The 21,276-nt window shown below is 38.4% G+C and overlaps 1 long non-coding RNA gene across 1 annotated transcript in view; it reads right to left on the reverse strand.

Moving 5' to 3' along the window:
* Window positions 1–6,341, reverse strand: part of LOC122455568 — a 76,822-nt gene extending 70,481 nt beyond the window's left edge. The window contains exon 1 of the long non-coding RNA XR_006273849.1: window positions 6,276–6,341. This is a non-coding gene — a long non-coding RNA (uncharacterized LOC122455568). The remainder of the gene's footprint in view (window positions 1–6,275) is intronic.
* Window positions 6,342–21,276: the final 14,935 nt, after the last annotated feature.

The raw sequence follows: 21,276 nt of genomic DNA on the forward strand, positions 1-21,276 counted from the left end.
GCATTCAGAAAAAGGAAGAAAGCAAAGGAAGCTTTTCTATCTAAGCTGGAAGGAGCTCTCCTGAGATACATAGACACAAATGTTCACAGTGAGCCTTCCAACCCCAGTGAGGGTGTGAGTGGTGAGGAGACCTGATCTTCCAGTTAGTCAGAGTACAGGTGACCTGGCAGCTACTTGAGCATCCATATCTCCATCTCAAATGTATGTAACCATGCATATTCCTGAAGAAAAGTGTACATCAAAGAAGAGTGTGGTGGAGGCACAATAAACAGCTGCTGCTGAGTTTAGTTCCGTTAGTCTAGATGATCCAGGACTTTGGACCCACTTGAGCAGTAGCCTGAGGGATTTCCTTGTACTGCATGGGCCACAGCAAGTGAAAAACTTCATGTTCCCCAAAGACAATGAAAATAGAAGTTTCCATTCAACATATTACTGGCGTGAAATCCCCAATGGTGACAAAGTGGAGAGGCCATGGCTTATGGACTCAAAAACCCAGAATGCTGCATACTGTTTTTCTTGCAAACTCTTCCAGTCTAATGTTCCAGCCACATTGGGTTCTACAGGAACAAAGGACTGGAAAAATCTGGCATGCCATGAGAAGGCAGCAAATCACCAGAGAGCATTTCATAGGTGGAAAGAGCTTGAGATGAGACTAAGGTTAAAGGCCACCATAGATGATCAGCATCAACAGAAGATTGCATCAGAGTCTCTTTGCTGGCAAAATGTTCTGAAAAGGCTCATTGCCATTGTGAGAATGCTTGCTATCCAAAACCTAGCACTGCGTGGCACTTCAGATCAGCTGTATGTGCCAAACAATGGAAACTTCCTTAAAATTGTGGCGCTGATGGCTGAGTTTGATGCTGTACTCCAGGAGCATCTAAGAAGAGTCACCACCCAAGAAATGTACACACACCACTACCTTGGAAAAATAATTCAAAATGAGATGATACAGTTACTGGCAACAAAAATCAAACAGAAGATTGTGGCAAATCTGAAGTCAGCAAGATATTACTCTGTTATTCTGTACTGCATACCTGACATCAGCCATACAGAACAAATTACTTTAATGGTAGGTTTTGTAAGAACAACAGAACCAAGTGAAAAGGTCCCTGCAATGGTGACTGTCAGAGAGCATTTTCTAGAATTTATTGACGTTGATGATACTACAGGAGCTGGTATGACAGATGTGCTTCTTAAACAGCTGGAAGATATGGGAATTGCAATAACTGACATGAGAGGTCAGGGCTACGATAATGGTGCCAACGTGAGAGAAAGAACAAAGGAGTGAAGACATGGATCTGAGCTTTTTTTATCCCATGCAGTTCTCATTCACTGAACTTGGTGATCAGTGATGCAGCATCAGTTTCTCGTGAGGCTGCTGAATTTTTTAATGTAATTCAAAGCATCTATGTATTTTTCTTTGCATCAACTCATCAATGGCAAATTTTGAAGCAACATCTGGGAACATCTTCTCTGACACTGAAACCACTGAGTGCCGCATGATGGGAAAGTCAAGTGGAGGCGATAAAGCCTATCAGACACCAAATTGGGAAGATAGATGGTGCCATAGTTGCTAGTATGGAGGATAATGCTATGACAGGAACTGTTCATGGGAGAACAGTGGCAGAGGGAAATGGAATCTCCAGAAACATACATAACTTCAAATTTCTGTGTGGCTTAGTGCTGTGGCATGACATACTGTTTGAAATAAACATTGTAAGCAAGAGACTCCAAGGTGTTGACCTTGATATATCTGGAGCAATGGAACAACTGGACAAAGCAAAATCATACCTATAGTCTTACTGGTCAGATGAGGGATTTCAAAACATTGTGAAGAGTGCACAGAAGTTGGCAGAGGAACTTCACACTGAAGCTATTTTCCCACCCATTCAAGAGTCACCAACAAAGGAGACATTTTGATTACGAGGCACGGGATAATCCCATAAGAGACCCAAAACAACAATTGTAACCATCTCAATAGAGCATGAGCTGGCCCAGACTGTGCACCTTCAGGAAGCAGTTCAAATCTTTGCAACCAAGAAGGCACGGAAAGCACCACTTTGATTATTCAAACACATAAAAATGCCAGTGTTTACTATGCAGACAAGAAAATTTACATTTGCCGTTTAGGCATTTGAAAGTTAAGTAAAAAGAAAAGGAGTACTTGTGGCACCTTAGAGACTAACAAATTTATTTGAGCATAAGCTTTTGTGAGCTACAGCTCACTTTATTGGATGCATCCGATGAAGTGAGCAATGAAGTGAGCTGTAGATTACGAAAGCTTAGGCTCAAATAAAGTTGTTAGTCTCTAAGGTGCCACAAGTACTCCTTTTCTTTTTGCGAATACAGACTAACACGGCTGCTACTCTGAAACCTGAAAGTTAAGTGTTACTTAAAATTTTTAAACAAGGCATTTTAAATTGTTAGTTCTCCTTTTTGGGGTAGGTAGCAGAGCAGTACCATGAGAGGAGTAGAACAGGAAGAAGGCAGAATTGAGACCTTTCAAAATTTTGGCCCAAGCAAGGGAGCATGGGGACATCATTTGAGCTCTCCGCCTCAGGTGCCAAAATGTTGTGGGCCGGCCCTGATGAACTAATTACACTAACTGTAGTCCCCAGATATGGATCACTAAGGGACATCAAACCAGATTCCAGAGAAGACAGCCAATATAATACAAGCTTCTTGCATGACTTTTGTGGACTCATGCAAAAACCTTGATCTAATGGATAGGTATTGAAGCATGTGACAAGAAAAAAAAACACCATACAAAAGGATTCTGAAATGCCACCATCCACCATGGTAACCTCTAAAATGGCATAAATTTATGAGATTATTTGCTGGAATTATCATAAAGCAGTGACCTTCTAAAACAAAATTATCGCAAGATAAGAGCTATATAGAATTGAAACTCACTTCACCCTATATACTTGAGAAGTTTATTCACAGACAGTGAAATTTATCCCTATGAATAAGGCCAGCGAAATAGAGGTTAAGTGGAAGTTAGTGGTTGGTGTTTCGGTTTTATGCTGGTGCTCTACCCAGCGGTGAATTTCACACATACAGAGGAAATAGTGAACTAAATTTCATTTTTCCCATATCATTATATGGCATGCATTTTTGATCAGCTGTTAATGTAAGCCCCGGTTGTTTTAGTTTTGAAGGGAACAAATGTTTTTCACAGAAAGTGTTGCCAGAATGGTTATGGGAATCCTGTGGGTTGTCTTCCAGTGCACACCTGCAATTTGGGACTTCTATCAAAAGGTTTGATGTTTTTCTCCTATCCAAAAGCACATCAGAAAAAGCACACCAGTACCCTCTGAAAGATTAATTAGAGCTGTGCTCAAGTTTCCACTCCCAGTGTTAGTTTCCATTTGACTTGAAAGCATAAATTATTTTAGTATAAAATGAAATACTGTGAGTTAGATTCAGATGTGATATTGTAAGCAGCGTCTTACTTAATTACAATCAAAATGCTTACACAGAAAAAAAGGAGAGTCAGCATATAATTGCAATGTTAATTAAGATTCCGTGGTACTGGGAATAGGCTATTTTGATTATGTTTGTCAACATGCTTATGACTCCAGCTTTTTTCTCCAGTGAGGTGGGAGTGCTATTGTTACATGGAGTCCAAAAGGGGGAAGGAACTCTTTACCCCTGGGGAAACTTTGCTTTTTGTTTTACTTTACTCTTTTGCTTTATGTTCCCTCTGCAGGCCCAGTATTACTAGTACTATATACTTACACATCACCTTTCATTTGAAGGCCTCAAGTTTCTTACCTTGCCTTTCAAAGTCAGGTAATCATCATTCCAATAATAATAGTAATATATTGGGGGGGGGGCAGAGTGTTCACTGATTGCTAACAACCATAAGTCTCATATCCTTCATTTCAAGTGCCTGTCTCTGAGGCCTTTTTTCCTCCCTCTGTCTGCTTTATTCTCTTTGTCTTTCTTATCAAAGGACTAAGATACAGAGTGAAAAAGACTATATACATCATCTTCACTCCTCTCAACGTAACTAACTCTCAACAGCATCCTCCTCCCTTGAAATCGCAGAGAAAGGTAATTTCTAACGCACTATAGGATAGGCAGCCACCCAGATTGCTAAAGAGGCTGAAAATGCCTTACCATAATTTTGCACATAGCTAGCAGATATCCCATGCTGTGTAATTAACTGCAACTAGTTTGTTCCACAATAGCTATAGGACTGTTCCAAGTTCAGGATATGCTAAAAGGGACAAAGCAATCTTAATTTTAATAAAATAAATGTTGTCACATTTAGAGCTACGGAAGTCATTTGTGGTGAACAGCATTTGAATTTTGCCTGTTTTCTGTTACTAATACTGAAATTATTCATTATTTAAGGTTGTTCTCATATTTTTCCAGGAAATAATTCTGGGTCCACAATTTATGAATCATCCACAGGTATTTGTAGTTCCTGCTATGTTAGTTGTTCTGTCCTCAGTGTATTCAGTTTTAATACTCAAATTCATACTATGTTAGTTTATTACATAAGCTACATAGTATTTTTTTCTGTTAAATTATAAATGAATAATATAACAAATCAGAAATAAAACATGTAACTGTGTGAGTTATGTAACTAACCAGCACAGTATGAATTTGAGTTTTACAGAATTTGAAATTTATCTCCAGTGAATAGCCAAGCTTAAATTTCATTTTCACTAGCATTTGAGCTAGTAAAAACTCGTGTTCTAAATGCTCACAGAAAGCAAGCACAAAAGGGACAGAAATATAATCAAACTGAAGTTTGATTTTTTGCATTTGAATAAATTTTGGAGAAATGATGTTTCTCTACTACCCCTTTAGCTTTAATTATTTAATTTGTTTTGGGGGATTTTTTTTCTGTTATACCGTTCAACAAATTACAGTATTTTAAGTTGCCATTTGAAGGTGCATCTGTTTTCAACTGCACTGTGTCTTAGCAACTTTTCACAGTCATATACCACAGAGTGTTCTTGAGATACCCTATATCTTAGATAAAGAGACCTCAGGACACCATATATACATGTAATCTATGGACCATACAAGTGCATATAACTGTTATAAATGAAATTCACCCAAATGTAGAAAGCCCATGAAAGGTGTTCAGCCCACATGTAAATTCTTCACATGAGCTTGTAAGGTACATTTTGCAAGCTCCTTATAGTGGGATGAGCTTCATCAAGCTGCTGCGTATGCCCACATGTTAGCTGAATTCTGTTTCGGGGGTTTAGTCTTCTAAAGACGGGGCTTGTTTATTCTTTTTTCTCTATTTGAGTGATCTTTTCTTTTGGGTTTATGAATTTCCTGCTTCCTTAATCTAGGAACCCCACAGTTTTCAGTAACATTACAAATTAACTATGTAAAGCATCTATACTTGCTCCACTGTACCACGTCCATGTTTTTATCTTCATTTTTGAAGCATTATGTAGGGCCAGCTACGATGAATATTGTGGTGCTCACCTCTTTATCCTTATTGAATATTTAATAGTTTTAGTTACCTTCAAATAAATCTTTTCCATTTGGAAGGACTCAGGGCTACTGTTTCCATAACAACCACTTCCCAGAAAGCTACTTTTTTGTGGTAAATATTGTAGAACTAACTGCATGATTTTAACGTTTGATCAGATTCACCTAGATGTACAGAGACAATGTGAACTTCATGCTCACCATGTTTCTATACTGGATGTCTCATTGACCAAAATAAAGCTCCTTACAAATGAAAGACAATAATAAAAGATCTGTGAACCTATCCATTACTCTGTTAAAGAAAGATGATGAGCAGATCTGAAAAAAGAAATAGGATTGAAAACTGCTGATGCATCCTTTATCACTGCCATTTTGACAAGGTTATAAAAATCATGCTTGGATAAAATCTTGGAAATGCTAAAGCAATGATCTAAGAAATGAATGCAGATAAGCCTTATCCATTTTAAATGAGGAAGAGTGAACCTGGACTAAAAATGCTGCTGACAAAGATTCGAAAATCAAGGGTTTGATTTTCTCTGATTTGTATATGACAGGACAGCTGACAATTTCATGGGCCCTGCACAACATGCTAAGATGCATCCATGCTGGCAACCTATGTGATGCATGCATTGTCTCTACTAGGCCTGACATCAGTATGGAAATGTTGATATCCATTTCATCACCGTTAAATGACATGCTCTGACCTATCCAGTGATTCTTTGTACGAGTATTTTAGTTGAGATCGGCAATAAATGAACTGAGATTTATGTGTTGTGGCAGAAAATTGAAGAGTTTGAAGAGTCACCTACCTTCAGGACCAGTGGAGATCAAGTGCATCAAGGAGATGGCTTTATGTGGTCTCTGAGAAAATAGGAGGGCAGAGAAATGAAGGTAAGTGTTAAACCTCTCATGTAGCAATTAGAATTTTGAAAGCCTAATCCTGTCTACAATGTAAAATACAACAAAGTTTCTGCAAATATTTTTTTCAAATTTTAATTCAACTTGTTTCTATTCTGTTTGTGCATCCTTTTGTGTTTCTTTCCAAGAATATTCTAGCAAATGAATTAGTGGCAGGAATGTTTTCAGAAAGAACATATACTGCAGATTACTTATGGAAAGTGAATTTCATGAGCATTCACACCAAAAATCCAGCTCTGAGATTTATTCAATCCAGGAATGGAAACATACCATGTGACCAACAGGTTAAACTAAAACAGCTCAAATTTTTTAAAATGCCCTGTTTCACAATGAGCCACAGATTTGTAGTTATACTCAGAATCGGAAAAATATTTTCAGTGAATAATTTTAAACAAATACTTGTGAGAAAATTTGTAATCAATTCACAGATAACAAAAATGTGGCAACTTTCATCTAATAAGTTACACGCTATGAATTAGCTACCCATCTCTAATAATAGAGCAAATAGGTAATGGGGACCAGTAGAGTATTTTGTACTTGTAAACATGAAGCCATTTGTGTGGATTCTTAATAAAGTAAGAAGTTCCATGCCACACTATTCTTAATCTTACTGCTATTTTAATTTCTGTATAGCTCTTGGAATATCTTTGGCATCAACTTCAAAAAGGTGAAAAAATACCTCCCTTCTGGATGAATGAAGAGCACTGTGTAATGGCCACCAGAAGACACAAGTATTACAAGTCACCTATTTTTTAGTCTCTCAGGCTTATCAATATGAAGATCCAGCTTGCAACTTCAATTAAAAAGCAGACCTTTTGAGATCTTGTTAAAGAAAGCATCCATAAAGGCCACTTCCTGTTCAAAACAACATAATTGCATATCACCTATGGGACCTGACACACAATTCAGGCTTTATCAGAGCACCATTTAATATTATCCTGACCTAGTCATCTTGAAAGTTCATGAGTGCAACAGGTTCAGCTTCGATATCTAAATCTAAAACTAAACACAGTATTGAAGCCTGTAGCCTGTGAATTATTATACAGTAAAGAGAGATTTAAAAAAATAAACCAAAACCACTCAATGGAATAAAAGTATTAAAGCAATTAGGCTTTCTGAAGTCAAAAGATATGGAAGTACTTTTATATCAAACCCCAATAATCCATAAACCAAAAATAAAGAGATGCCAATCATGCTGAAAGCAGCTAAGATGTAAAATAAAACATTCCATGTGGAATTTCTCTCCTGATGCTTCCATAATGCATTGTTCAAGATTAATCAGTGTTTCAATATACTAAAAAATACCATAAAACCTTAGTGCAAGAGCATTTATTCTGAAATAACAAAAAGGAGTGCATTTATAAAACATAGCTCATATCCTGGTGGTTAAGGCAGGACAGAAAACCTATCCCAATGTATATACTTAATTGGTACACACATACAAAAGATTTATTCCATAAGGATTGAATGTGAGGAAATTAATGATAGATGGTTCTGACATATGGTTTAGGGAATGAGCTCACCATTATTCAAGTGATAAAAGGATCAATTCATAATTCCTATAGGTTTTGTATCAAGGGACAGGAACAGAGAGAACAGAGGGAAAAAATTTCAGTGCATTATATATTTCATTATGGCTTTAAGCATATCAGAAATAAAGGAGTTTGAAGATGAAGGTATAATGTGTGCTGGTCAAGATGACATGAAGTTTTTTAAAAGTATCTTTCCAATCCTATTTCTTTGCCTAGTGTTTGTTTTAGGAAGGTTGTTTAATTAATTAATTAATTAATTAATAGGTGGGAAATTGACACAACAGAATGAATGGTTTATAAAGAACCATTGACTATATAAAGAATCTATGAATCTATGAATTTGACTTTAGCCCAGTTTGGTTGTGATTGGAAGTCTGACTGATGGCTGTTTGGTAGTCAGTGGAGTGAGCTGATAGTATTGTTTAGTTTATTAAATATCTGTTTTCCTACTGTGCATTTCTAAGCTGCTGGCTACTATCATATTTGAGCATCAAAAAACCACCACCACAATTAGCACTACTTGGCACTAGTGCACAGCCTTGCTTAGGGCTGGTCAAAAATGTTTGAATGAAATATTTTCCCATTGGAAAAATGGGGTTTCATCTAAATAGAAAGTTATCATGGGCAAAGATTGATTTTGGTGGAATTTTCCATCAGGAAAATTTAAACAAAATGTTTCATTTCTCAACCAGCTGAAGCTAAATATTTCACTTTGGTTTGTCATTTTGTTTTGGGTTGACATTTCCCATGATGCACCATGACAGCTCAGCTACAGGAAGATGCTGAGGTGCATAATGGAAGATTTACTCCTTCCAGAGGCTTAGTAGAAAACAGAGGCACGAAAGACCAGGAACTACAACTCCTAAAGGGCACCACAGAAGCTCAGGCACATGCAGAGATTAATGTCCACCTGAAAGGCAACAATTAATTTCTCTTCATTTTGGGGCAACAAGCTGAAACTGAAGTTTCAATGTGGGAATACTGAAACATTTGGTTTTGTTTGAAAATGTCAGTAGGTGGTCCTGGGGCCATCATGTCTCAGGAACCCAACCTCCCCTACATGACATCTTTCATCTGTCTTCTAGAATTATGGCCCTCCCTGCTTTCCTTACAAACCACACTGTTCAACACCAATACAGCAAACAACCTCCTAACTCCCTCCCACACAGAACTTAGAATGTTGCAACCAACATCAATTTGTCTCTCTTGCATTTGAGCCTGCTCCTTCATGACTTCAAACCATTTCCAGAAACCTCTCTGTTGACTGATGTTTCTTTCTTCACTCGGATTCCTAGACACTCTCCAGTTATATGTTGCATTTTTCATCATTCACCTTTTGTTCCTTGTTTCTTCTATAACCCCATGTGCAACTCCCATGCTTGTGTTCTAAACTAGTCAATCCTTCATCATCCACAGAACATGTTTAGTAAATTTGGCTTAGCAATTCCATTCTAATGCATCTAATCAGGATTTTAGAATTCTCAGTTGTTGTTTTTTCTAGTCCATTCACACCATGATGTCATCAAGTCTTCTATTATTATTCTAAAGATCTTACTTCTGCCTTGGTCATTGTGTCCTTTGGCCTATCTTCAGGTAGACTGTGAACAATATGAAAACAAAAGCCTACACTTTACTACAGCGCACCTCTCTGCTGACAGCTTCTCTTTCCAAATATTAAAAGCACTTTTCATATCAAAGACAGCAGGCCGATTCAGCTGCATTTGACATGTTAAGGGCTTTTACACTTTTAACCATCTTAGAGGATAGCATAATTAAGGAAACACAGCACAATAGGCTCTCGGTGAAAACTGCCTGCATGTAGGGATACCTCATAGCGTCTGTAAAGTAATATGCAACAGAGAGCTGCTCAAACTAAGAGAAAATGTAAATTGCTGAACTGAGAATTATACAACAGAATAAACTTCAGCACAGCAGCATAGGAAAAAGAAGAGAGAATCACACCAAGTTCTAAGATGTCGAATGGTAAATTGTGTTATTTCACGCTCTGAAAGGATGACATATTTACCGGACAGGAGCAGCTTCTTTTACTTTTTTTTTTAAATAGCAATGCATATAATATTTTTCTGCTGTCTGAGCTTCACAGGATATCTCTTAGTAATTACAAGCAATAAAAATTTCTCCCAAGAAAAATTTTAAGAGAATTTCAACATCTCTTTGGTTCTGATATAACTTGATCGTCTTTTTGAAGTCGTGGTCTCCAAACCCAATGTGAAATACATATTTGTGTATTCCAGTTGCTCATCTGACATTCCTCTGTTGTATTGTTTAACGCATACCACCACCCTAACTAACCTTTTAAGTCTCTGTGAGAACTTGTCCCAAGTTCTGTTTGTCAAAGTGAATTAAGCTAGTACACCCCCCCCCCCCACACACACACACACAGACAAATCAGAAGTAACACAAACACTCCAGTAATATTTGGTAATTGTGTTTGTATTTCTTACTCTGTGAAGTGATACTGAACATGTGAATTAAGGGCCTGTTCCAAAGCCCATTGAAGTCAGTGTTATCCTCATTTCCCCTCTGCCTGTTCCTTATTGCACAATTCTCCCATTCCATATTTAAATCCCTCCTCAAAATACACTTTTTATGAGGCCTTCTGAGCAATAATTTCCCAAGCCTTGAACACCACACCTTTCCTCCCCGCCAACTGCATAAAGATCCACTGTTCAACTAAGGTATGTACCCAGGGAGGAGACTGTGTTTGGACTATACTGTCTAAACAACTTCTTTATAATGTCCTTAGAAGCAAAAAGAAGGTAAGGAACCAGGGTCAGAAACATTAATTATTAATTATAGCCCCTCTCATGACACTATTAACTGTATTCAATCAATGCACTGAGGAAGCTAACAAATACCAAATATGTCACTGAAAAAAAGGACAACAGAGGGGCATCTAGGTCAGAGGAAAGAAACCTGAGCTATTCTAAAATAAAGAAAATATCCAGGGGATGAGGATCTGAGCCATTAAGGAGTTACATTCAAGAGTCTCTAAAAAATGCCATCAGTGTAATAACTCCCTTTTACATTTCACATGGCACTGGAGTTTTTTATAAGGTGACATCAAAAAGAAAGAAAGAAAGAAAGAAAGAAAGAAAGAAAGAAAGAAAGAAAGAAAGAAAGAAAGAAAGAAAGAAAGAGAAGGGGTCGATGCTAATGATGTGAAGGTGAATCTCTGCAAAGACTACAAAATCATGGCTGCTGAGAAGTGCTGCCATTTCAGGAGGAAGCGAATTGCTCCCTCTTTGCAAATTAGGAATGTTCTGAATGTGTGCGAGGAGGTTTGATTTATCAGGCTGAATGAAATGGCATGTAACACTGAATCAGAAATGCCGTCAATTGGCCACAGTAACCTTGACTCAAGCCTTCTATGGAGAATTCATTTCTAGTTTGCAAATGTCATTATTATGTAGTTTGGCTGCCTGGCGTTACAGGGGTTGAAAACACATTGTGTAATTGATGATTTCACACTGCTAATACATCACAGTGGCAGGGATAAGAAATGTTGCAGAGCAGGGTGTGATCTTTGACTTCACAAACATAAGGCCAGATTTATGAATCTATACTTACAATTAGCATCAAATTTAACACTTTGATCCATCTTTTTAAAAATTATTTTACAAAATTAGCTAGCACAGCTATAATTTTCTCTCACACACACACACACTACACACACACACACACACACACACACGCACCACCACCAGGGAACTAACCAGAAAGGTACCTATCAATCTGCCCACTTAGCTTGAACGAGTCCATTGCATCTTTCTCCAGCCCTTTGTGGCGTTTTTTTGGGGGGGGGGGAAGGGTTGTTTATGCCTTCATACAAGGTCAGGGTCCATGTCTCCTATGTCCACACAATGTTTAGCACATAGTGGGTGCTGCCATAGTTTAAACAGTAAAAAAAAAAATAAAGCCCTACTTTCTCAAGGCCGCTTAGAACACACACCTGAGTATTCAAAACATGGACGGACTCACTCACTCTACATCCGACATTCTACTTTAGGGTGAAAATTTTCACAGTGGTATCTGTTTCAAGCAAAGCTAATATATATTTTCCCACACAGTAGAAAGGGGCAGTACTGGAAACCTCTGTGCATTAGGAATTTCTTAACATGAACAGAGAGAATAGCCAGAAAGATTTGGTTCACAGGTCACAACTAGTTGGTATTTCTCCACTCTTTGGAGTTATAAACATAGGATAAGACACTGTCAATTTGTTGATGCTCTCTCCCTTACCTTTTCTTCTCTCCAAGCTCTAGATAGTCAGACATATGTCCAGGTAGGGTATGCAAGGAGAAGAGCCAGGAGCAGTGCATAGAAAACAGTTAGCCATGTCCACTTAGATGCAACAGGAGAGCAACCACTGCCTGTTACGAGAATAGGCAGCCACCATAGGAATCTAGTCAGATACCAGACGCCTCCCGCACTGAGTGGGGAATGTAGGGGTGAAGGAACACCCTGCGCAACCACACATACTCCATGGATCTAAGACTAGCTATAGAAAGATCAAGCCACACATGGCCCAATACAATTTGTCTGTAGACAAATCAGGTAAACTGTCAATGAAATAAAAGAGCAAAAGAACAAGAAGGTTTGAGAAGCAGGCTAAAATGGAGTACAGCGCTCAGACCATTGTTCAAATCAACAGAACTCAATGTGATTTTGTATGTTATGATGAAGAATCCATGACTAAGGTTGAAAATCCAAGGGGAAGAACCATTGGAAAGGCTAGCCCAAATGGGCATTCTAAGTACACTAAAAGGCTTCTCTGAAAGGGGTCCCAATAGGAAAATAGAGTAACAGGTGCATTCTACAGTTGTTGTCCTTCATTCTCCTGCGCTTAGAGAGACCTGGGCATTCCTATCATAGGGAAGTATTTGGTTAATCCTCTGAATCCCAGAAAAACCAACAATTTTTGGATGAAGGTTGCCATGTTGGAAGGAAACATACCAGTGCTGCTGATTAATAGCCACACACTCACCATATAATGACAGAATTGCAGCTTCCCATCCATTTATACAGGGGAGCTGCAATAGTCTACATTATCATTGTTTGGTCTCTGTCAGCCTACATAGCTCTTCACTTCCATTTAGCCAGGGTATGCGAAGGAAGCAGATATTTTTCATGGTTAAAAGAACACACACACAAACTGATTGGGAAAAGACCACATGGAAATGTGGAGTGTGCAGATAGACTAAAAAGAAAGAGAAATGCAGCCAAATGCATCCAGATCCAAAGAATAGGTATGACAGAGTTATCTTAAGGTTTACAAGTTCTTAACAAAAGTAGGCTTTTTGTTCTCTGAACTGTTACATAAATAATTTAAATCCACTTTTTTCAATTAAATTATATTACACTATTATACATAATAGATATTAATCTATCATACATAAAAGAACCCAAGCAAGTCCACAGCACATGGTTTCTATACTACAGATGCAGCAGGACATTATATATAAAATATTGTCTATATAATGTCCTTCTAGAGCTATAATATGGTCCTTTGCAGATATAATATAGCAAAGCGCTTCTCTCAAATTCCAGCTGACTACAACCAACTATTCAATATGTGTAATTATATTGAAGTAGTAACTATAGTGAAGGTGATCATGTATTCCGAGGCATAGATCCTGCAAATGGATCTGCTTGGCTTGCATACCCTGTGCAAGAATGGAGCCCCAGTAAAGTCAACAGAACTCCAGGCAGGCACAGGTGACTCCCATATAGGTCTAGTTGCAGAATCTAGCCATAATACTGATTCCAGGAGCAAACAAGTTTAGCAGTTTTCAACAGTGGTTTGTTATATAATAGTACCTCACTTTCCCTAACTGTTAAATAGGTACAATAATACTTACTTCACAGGGGTGTTGTGATGATTAATTCTAATTAGTGTTTGTAAATCGCTTTTATATCTTTGTGCGAGAGCCCCTATAGAAGCACTATGTAATATTATTCAGAAATCATGTGTCTACACTCCTTTATGGCAAAATACTTCTCCACCTCTGAAGACTAAAGCTAAAGTAGTCTGGCTTGGCAAAAGAGGGTTTTAAATTGGATTACTGTTTACAGCTGAAAAATGTTAGAAAACAGGAATTTACAAAAATTAGAGGGCTTTTTTAAACTTCATTCTGGGAGATGTATTGCTTTATCATACACTACAGTTTCATTTCATGTTCACTGCCCCATATATATTGTTTCCTAGGAATACTATCATTTCTGCCAATGCCAACAGACAAAGTTACGTCAAGGTAAGTCAGGATTGTGAATGCTACACTGATTGGGGTGTATTTGACTGACCCTTGTGGGTTTTATTGTTCCAGTGCAACCAAGAGGCCTGATCATATCATACATGTTGTTTTGGAAATGGTCTGCTGGTAAGGTCTGAAAGCTTATTGGGTTTCCTAAGAAAAACATCTTGTATACTTGGTGTACACTGATCTCTGATATAAAGAAAGTAAGATTTGCATTGTAGAGACTTGCATACTTTTTCCATGTACATGAAAACTACTCTTGCTTGCATTCTCAGGTTTGAATTGCTCATCAGACATGCATTTCACCAAAGGAATTTCCACCACAGCATGTTAGTAGAGCTGACAGGTTGTATTACCTTCCTCCTAAGTGGGAAATCATACAAGTGGGTTTATCCCACAAATCCAGTCTCCTCAGATGGTGAATGGTAAGGGAATGCATTGGCCATGTCTAACTCTACACTTCTACAAGCAGCCACCGAAAAAAATTCGCTTTTAATGTTTTAAAATCTTCATACAGAAGACACTATTTATTAGGGCTGAATGTTATTAGTTAATTAATTACTCACACTCAACCTTTCCCATTAAACAGTTGTTAGCTCTATTCAAGTTCTCATTGCAGTAAAGCCGAGGGACTTTCCATCTATCTATCTCAAATTCCTGCATCCTGAGAACTAAGTTCCTTGTTAAACATAAAATATGAATAATTCAGAGATGGCTACGGCCTGAATGTTATATTAGCATGTGACATTTAAAAGGGGCATTTTATAGTAGAAAGAATCTTCAAAGCCAAACATTTAAGTACAACTTTTAACCGCAGGAACCTTTTCACAACCCACTAAGTGAATTCTATGACATGACCACTGACTTTGGGGGTATTTATATCTAAACCTGACTCCAGATCTTCATTTTTCAAGAGTTCTAATGTGTCAAACTAAAATCTTGGATCCAAATACCCCAGAAGTCCAGGTTCAAAATATGAATCTAAATCAGAATTTTGCAGCTTGACCCCATCTAAGTAAGCTGATGAGTCCTTCATGTGCAAATGAAGGCAAAATGTGGTCCTTGTAATTTGGTTCCTAGGGATCTCTGTTTTTCCTCCAAAATAGGGACTTCTCAAAAATATGGAGAAGTTCTCTACCCACCCCAGCCCATTCAAATGCTACAATAAGTGAGACTTGTTGGGTATCAGAATATCAACAATTCTAAAACAAATTATGTTGTCAGTTATGTGCTCTGTAAATTGTTGGTCCACATTATGGATTTTGTAAACTGATTAAATATCCATGCATAGAAAATTAATAAAGAAAGATTCAATGTCATGTAAAACAAATGTCAATCTTCTTCCATTAACCAAGAATTGCACTTCTAAGTCCTGATTTTGATCTCTCTCAAACCAGGATATGGAAGTTCAGTCTTCTCCAGCTGAATTTATTGCAACAGGCTTGGCTTAATTTTATATCTGTGAAACATCTTCCTGTTATGTACCAGTGAAGAAAAACTATATTAAATGCTAATGGGCAGGAGTGTAGGCCATAGAATATGTATAGAAACGTGAGGCCCAATTGTGCATGAATATCTTGAATGAAATATATAATTTGCCAAAGATGAAGCTCAAAAATGATTACTACATAATAGGGAAGAGATGGAAGTGTCACAAAGTGTAACACACTACATTACATAGATACAATCATACTAATGACAGCACTTTCATTCACAGAGCCATTTGATATGAGGTTTAGATTAGTTGATGTGGGCCAGAATATTCCAATGACAACGATTTTTGCCTTATGGATCTGGGAAATTGAATGGTACATTTTCTGTCTTTTGTGTGTTTTATTCTTCCTTTTCTCTTGTGTTTTATTCTTCCTTTTCTCTTCCATGGGAGGATTTGTAGGCTACCTTTCATTTGACTGACAAGTGTATGTGCCCTGGTAACCCTCTTATTAGTTAAATGCCTCCTTGGGGAAGTTTAAAATCTTTCAATAATGACTGGAATGTATACTTTATAATGTAGTTGATGGGTTTTGCTTTAAGATATGCTGAGGGCTAAAATGAGCTCAAGTAACATATTGCTTAGAAATCCACCTTTTCTTTACAAAAGCAGGCTTAGAAGATATTTTGTAGAGCTCAGGAGCCTTAACCCTTTCATTGCTCTCAGTATGGTTGATTTCATCATAAGGTTGCAGTAGACCAAGGGATAAATACTGTACTTTTTTTTAATGCTTTACATTTGTATTCTTAATGGTGACTAGCCTTGAAGTCTGAGTTAACTTGGCTCACTAAATCACAAATGTACCAATAAGCAAAAGCTGGTCAATAACATATGTTTCAAATACACTAGGGAGGCAGTTTCCAGAACTCTGCTTATTTCAAACAAATGAGGAAAACATGAGGTAGTGAGGCTTGAAGACTCTCCCCAGATCTTGAACTGCAATGGGAAAAATAAGGCCATATTTTTAAAGAGCTTCATGATATCTCTCATAAAAACTACAAAATACATTTTATTTAGAAATAGTCTGCATTATATAATATATCTTCTGTGCTTGGCTTCCCTCGGAGACTAGATCCACCCCTGGGACTGATCTGTACTGAGAAAATAGGAGCTCTTTAGTCTCATGTCTTTTAAATTAACATATTCTTAAACGCCACTTAGTACCTTGTGTAGACAAAGGTGTTTTAAAAAGTGTTTGCTGGCTATTGTTAACCACAGGATGGAGAGTGTTACATCAGGCATAAAGTTAGGCCAGTGTCTGGCTTTTGAACAATTCATCCAGTCCTCCTGCTTAGTCTATAACCAAAGTCATAGTCCTCTATGAATGAGTGCACACACATGCACATATCTCCATTTTTGGTGGCTGTAGAAAATAAAGTAATGCTACAAGCAAAATTATTCCTAAAAAAAAAAAAACTTTAGATGAGGAAAAAGCAGCAGATTAAGGTTTCCACTGATACATTAGAGAGCAATTTTCACTGTGTGCTAGATTCAGTACTGATGTCCTTGCTCATACAAAGTCCCACTGAATGGGAATTTTGCCTGAATAAGGACTTCAGGACTGAGCCATGTACAATAGGGTAAAGAATAGTAACATCCAGAAAAGAGTAGCAGGCTAGCAGGTATTTAGGGTGATCTCAGATTTCACTGCACAGTATACAGTAGAGTAAGCTGGGGAATAAATTGACAAGATTGTATGATATGGCAGCAAAGATTTTCTGTTGTCTGGCTGACAATGAGATTTTGGAAGTTTTTATCCACCTTAAAGACTATGGAGCGCAGAAAGCAAGTGGAGATCTTACACAATGAGGGTCAAGTGTGATAGAAGCTGTTCAAACTTAGTCCCTTCTTATCTCGATGAGTTTAGAGTCCATTATAGAGTGGGAATATAGCAACCCAAACAGAGTCTAATGTAATCAAGTAGACTGGTGATCAACCCCTTTGAGAAGCAATCAGAATTGGTTTTCTTCTCAATTAATTGCATTGGGCTGCCATCTTATTTACAACCCGTTTGGGAAGAAAACTGTCAAAAAGAATGAAGGTGTCTTTGACCTTCATATTCTTAGAAGGAGGGAAATGGTGCAGCTGTTTATTTCCCATTCCATCCTAATTTCCATGACATTGCACTGCTCATTAGGGAAATATGAAAGATGGAGGAAATGAATCAACCCTAACATATTCTTGCAGACTTTGGACTCTTGGTGAGACACAAAGTGATTTGAAATTCTATAGTGCCAGTGGTTAAGTTATTAGAAACAGAGATCTGTCAGCTGCAGAGTTCTGGATAAAGTACAGCATGCTGGCAGAGTATATTACAGTTCAGTATTTTCATTGCTATTATTTGTGAGTTTTTAACCCATAATATTTATATACATGATATGTTATGTTCACAGCATGCACACAAGAAGCTTTCTGGGGGAGAGATGTTCTTTAAGGAAAGCTGGAATGCTATGCTAGTTTTTTGAATTCAGAACCCTACCACACAACCACCATAAAAACCAGAGACAGACATAGCAGGCTGCTACCTAAGGCAGAGAGAGACATAACGACCCACCTTGCTCTAAGTTGGCTCTTTGCAGACTGCCACGATAGCAGACCCCCTGACATACACACATAGCCTGTAAGCAGTAAACCCGTTGCAGTTTAAAGTGATAGCTTGTAATTTTAACAGTCTCCAATAAATCACAAGATATATATAGTTAAAGCTCGTATGCATACATTTGTGCGCACACACACAGGTGCACACACACACACACACGCCCTTAAATGTGTTAAGGATGAGACATAAACCAATAAAAGCAAAGAAATTCTGGTTGCTGTGGCAGTGTAGACTTAGCTCTGTTGTGCACAGGATGTTTATTACCTATGGTAGCCTATAAGATCATCCACTGTCCTGAGAGATGACTTGGTGTAGTTCAGCATCGACATACAAGGGGCTAAGTTTAAAGTGCTATGATGACATTTACAATTTCTGGGTGAAATCCTGGCCTCATTAAAGCCAATGCCAAAAGTTATATGGACCTCAATAGGGCCAGTATTTCTCCTTCTATGATTTTGTCAGTTTGTGTACATAGGGTGTACAGGCCCCAATGCCATCTAGGCCACTAAAGATTTACTAGGGAACGCGACTGACTGCTCAGCTGGGGATGATTGGTGGCCTCACAACAGCTACAGAGATAAAAGGACTACAGAGCAGAAGGGTGGGGTGCTTGCCAGAGAGGCTGAGGAGCCAAGGAGAGCAGGAGGCTTCAGCAACAGGCTGGTGAGAAGCCACCCAGGAAAATGGACCCTCTGGAGGAGGGGACCACAGGAGTAACTAAGGAACAGCCTGGAGGTCAGGCACTGTAGGAATTAGGCGAGGGAAACAGAAGTGGTTGGGAGAGCTTGGTGCCTGCCACTTTGTGCAGTGTACGTGGCCTAGAACCCAGGAGAATAGGCGGGCCTGGATTCTCCCACCAAGCCCAGCAGGGGGCCATATTAAAATGCCTTGAACAAGTCAGCCAGACCCAAAGAGGCCAAGGACTCTGAACACCTTATCTAGGGCCACCAGCCTCCAGAAGTATTGAACTCTTCAACACCACAAGAGGGGAAAGGATTACTGGTGACTTGTAACAGTAACAAGTAATCAACAAATGGACTAGAAGACAGACGAGGAGGGAAACTGGGACAGAGTTACCATATTACTCAGTCTTGCCACAAAGAGGCACTGAAGGTCAAAGGCAACCACTGACAGTATCCACTTAATAACAATGTTGTTTTACCTTTGCTTGCACCATAACAATCTCTTTAGCCTTGACATTGCTTTACCTGTTCTCATATGACAAGAACATTTCCTCAGGAACAGATTTGTAGTAAATCTGCTTTCTTTCATCTTGCTGTTCCTCAAATCAAGATAAGTGAGGAGTATGTCCCAGAAAGGTTGGAAATTCAGGTAATCCAAAATATTGATACTTGCCAAACTATCCTGACATTTTGGATCTGCAAAACCATAATGGAGATCTCACAAGAACAGGTTCTGACTAAGATTGCTAGTGATAGAATCATAGACTCATAGGGTTAGAAGGGACCGCAAGGGTCATCTAGTCTAACCCTATGCCAAGATGCAGGATTTGCTGTCTCTAAACCATCCAAGACAGATGGCTATCCAGCCTCCTTTTGAAAACCTCCAGTGAAGGCCACAACCTCCCTAGGCAGTCTGTTCCGTTGTCCTACTGTTCTTACAGTTAGGAAATTTTCCCTGAGATTTAATCTAAATCTGCTATGCTGTAGTTTGAACCCATTGCCTCTTGTCCTGCCCTCTGTGGCAAAAGAGAACAACTTTTCTCCATCTTTTTTATGGAAGCTTTTCAAGTATTTAAAGGCCACTGTCACATCTCCATTTCATCCTCCACAGGATTTCAAGAATGCCAACACTGTCCAGTTCTATAAACAAACAGGTGGTAGGGCAAACTGTGATAATCACCATGACATTTTAATACTCTCTCTCTCTCTCTCTCTCTATTTATTTATTGAAAATTTTTAGCACGGGTCATTTTGAATAGACTTAAAATCTATCTTGTGGAAACCATGGTCCACATCTCAATCTGGATGTGGGTTTGGGTGGGGCATTATAGATATGGTCTTCACAGCCCTTCAGCTTCAGGAAAAGAGCCAGGAGGAAAACCATGGTCTTTATATGATGTTCAGTGACTTAAATAAAGCATTTGACTCGTAAATCATGAGGGATTCTGGAAATTTGTGTTCATCCTTGGATTGAAGGATATTTCTATCATTCAGTCCTTCCATGATGGGATGACGCCAGACAGATGGAAAATGGCAAGATATCGGACCTCTTTCTGGTCACCAATGGCACCACACAAGGTTGTGTGCTGGTTCTCGTGCTCTTTTCCATCCTTTTTTCAGCTATGCTTATGGATATGTTTCATGATATTGACTGAAGTGTTCATCCAGTTCTTTGCTAATGGAAGTTGTCCAATCTGCAATGCTTCCAGGCTCACCCAAATGTGGCAGATTTACTCATTAAAGAAGCTTTTATTTGCAGATGACTGCCGTGGTTGCTCACTCAATTGATGGCATTCAATTTATAACTGATCATGTCACTTGTGTAGTCAATCATGTTAGTTTCACAATCAGCCTAAAGAAAACTGAAGTACAGAACCAACCTCTGCCTTCATTCATCCCTGCGATAACCCACTGCCTTCAGCACTCTCTTTGGTAGGTTGCTCAGGGGCAATTGAAAGGCAGCATTTGGCCCAAGATTCTAGAATTGAAGATCTATAGGATATACATTAATATCTACCTACAGGATTTGTTTTACTCCAACCAATTATAATAAATAATTAGCAATCATGTATAATGAACAAGAATCCAGTTTTTATTACACATAGCCAGAAAAGAGAGAGAGGAAGAATCACCCATTGGTTAGGGCACTGACTGACCTGGATTCAAGTTTGTGCTCCAACACAGATTCCCTGTGTGACCTGAGGCAAGTCATTTAGTCTCTCTGTGCATCTCAGTTCCCCGTATGTAAAATGGGGATAATAGTACTGCCCTACTTCACAGGGATTTTGTGAGGATAAACACATTAAAG

The sequence above is a fragment of the Dermochelys coriacea genome, chromosome 8 (assembly GCF_009764565.3).
Source record: "Dermochelys coriacea isolate rDerCor1 chromosome 8, rDerCor1.pri.v4, whole genome shotgun sequence".
In the NCBI taxonomy this organism is placed as follows: Eukaryota; Metazoa; Chordata; order Testudines; family Dermochelyidae; genus Dermochelys; species Dermochelys coriacea.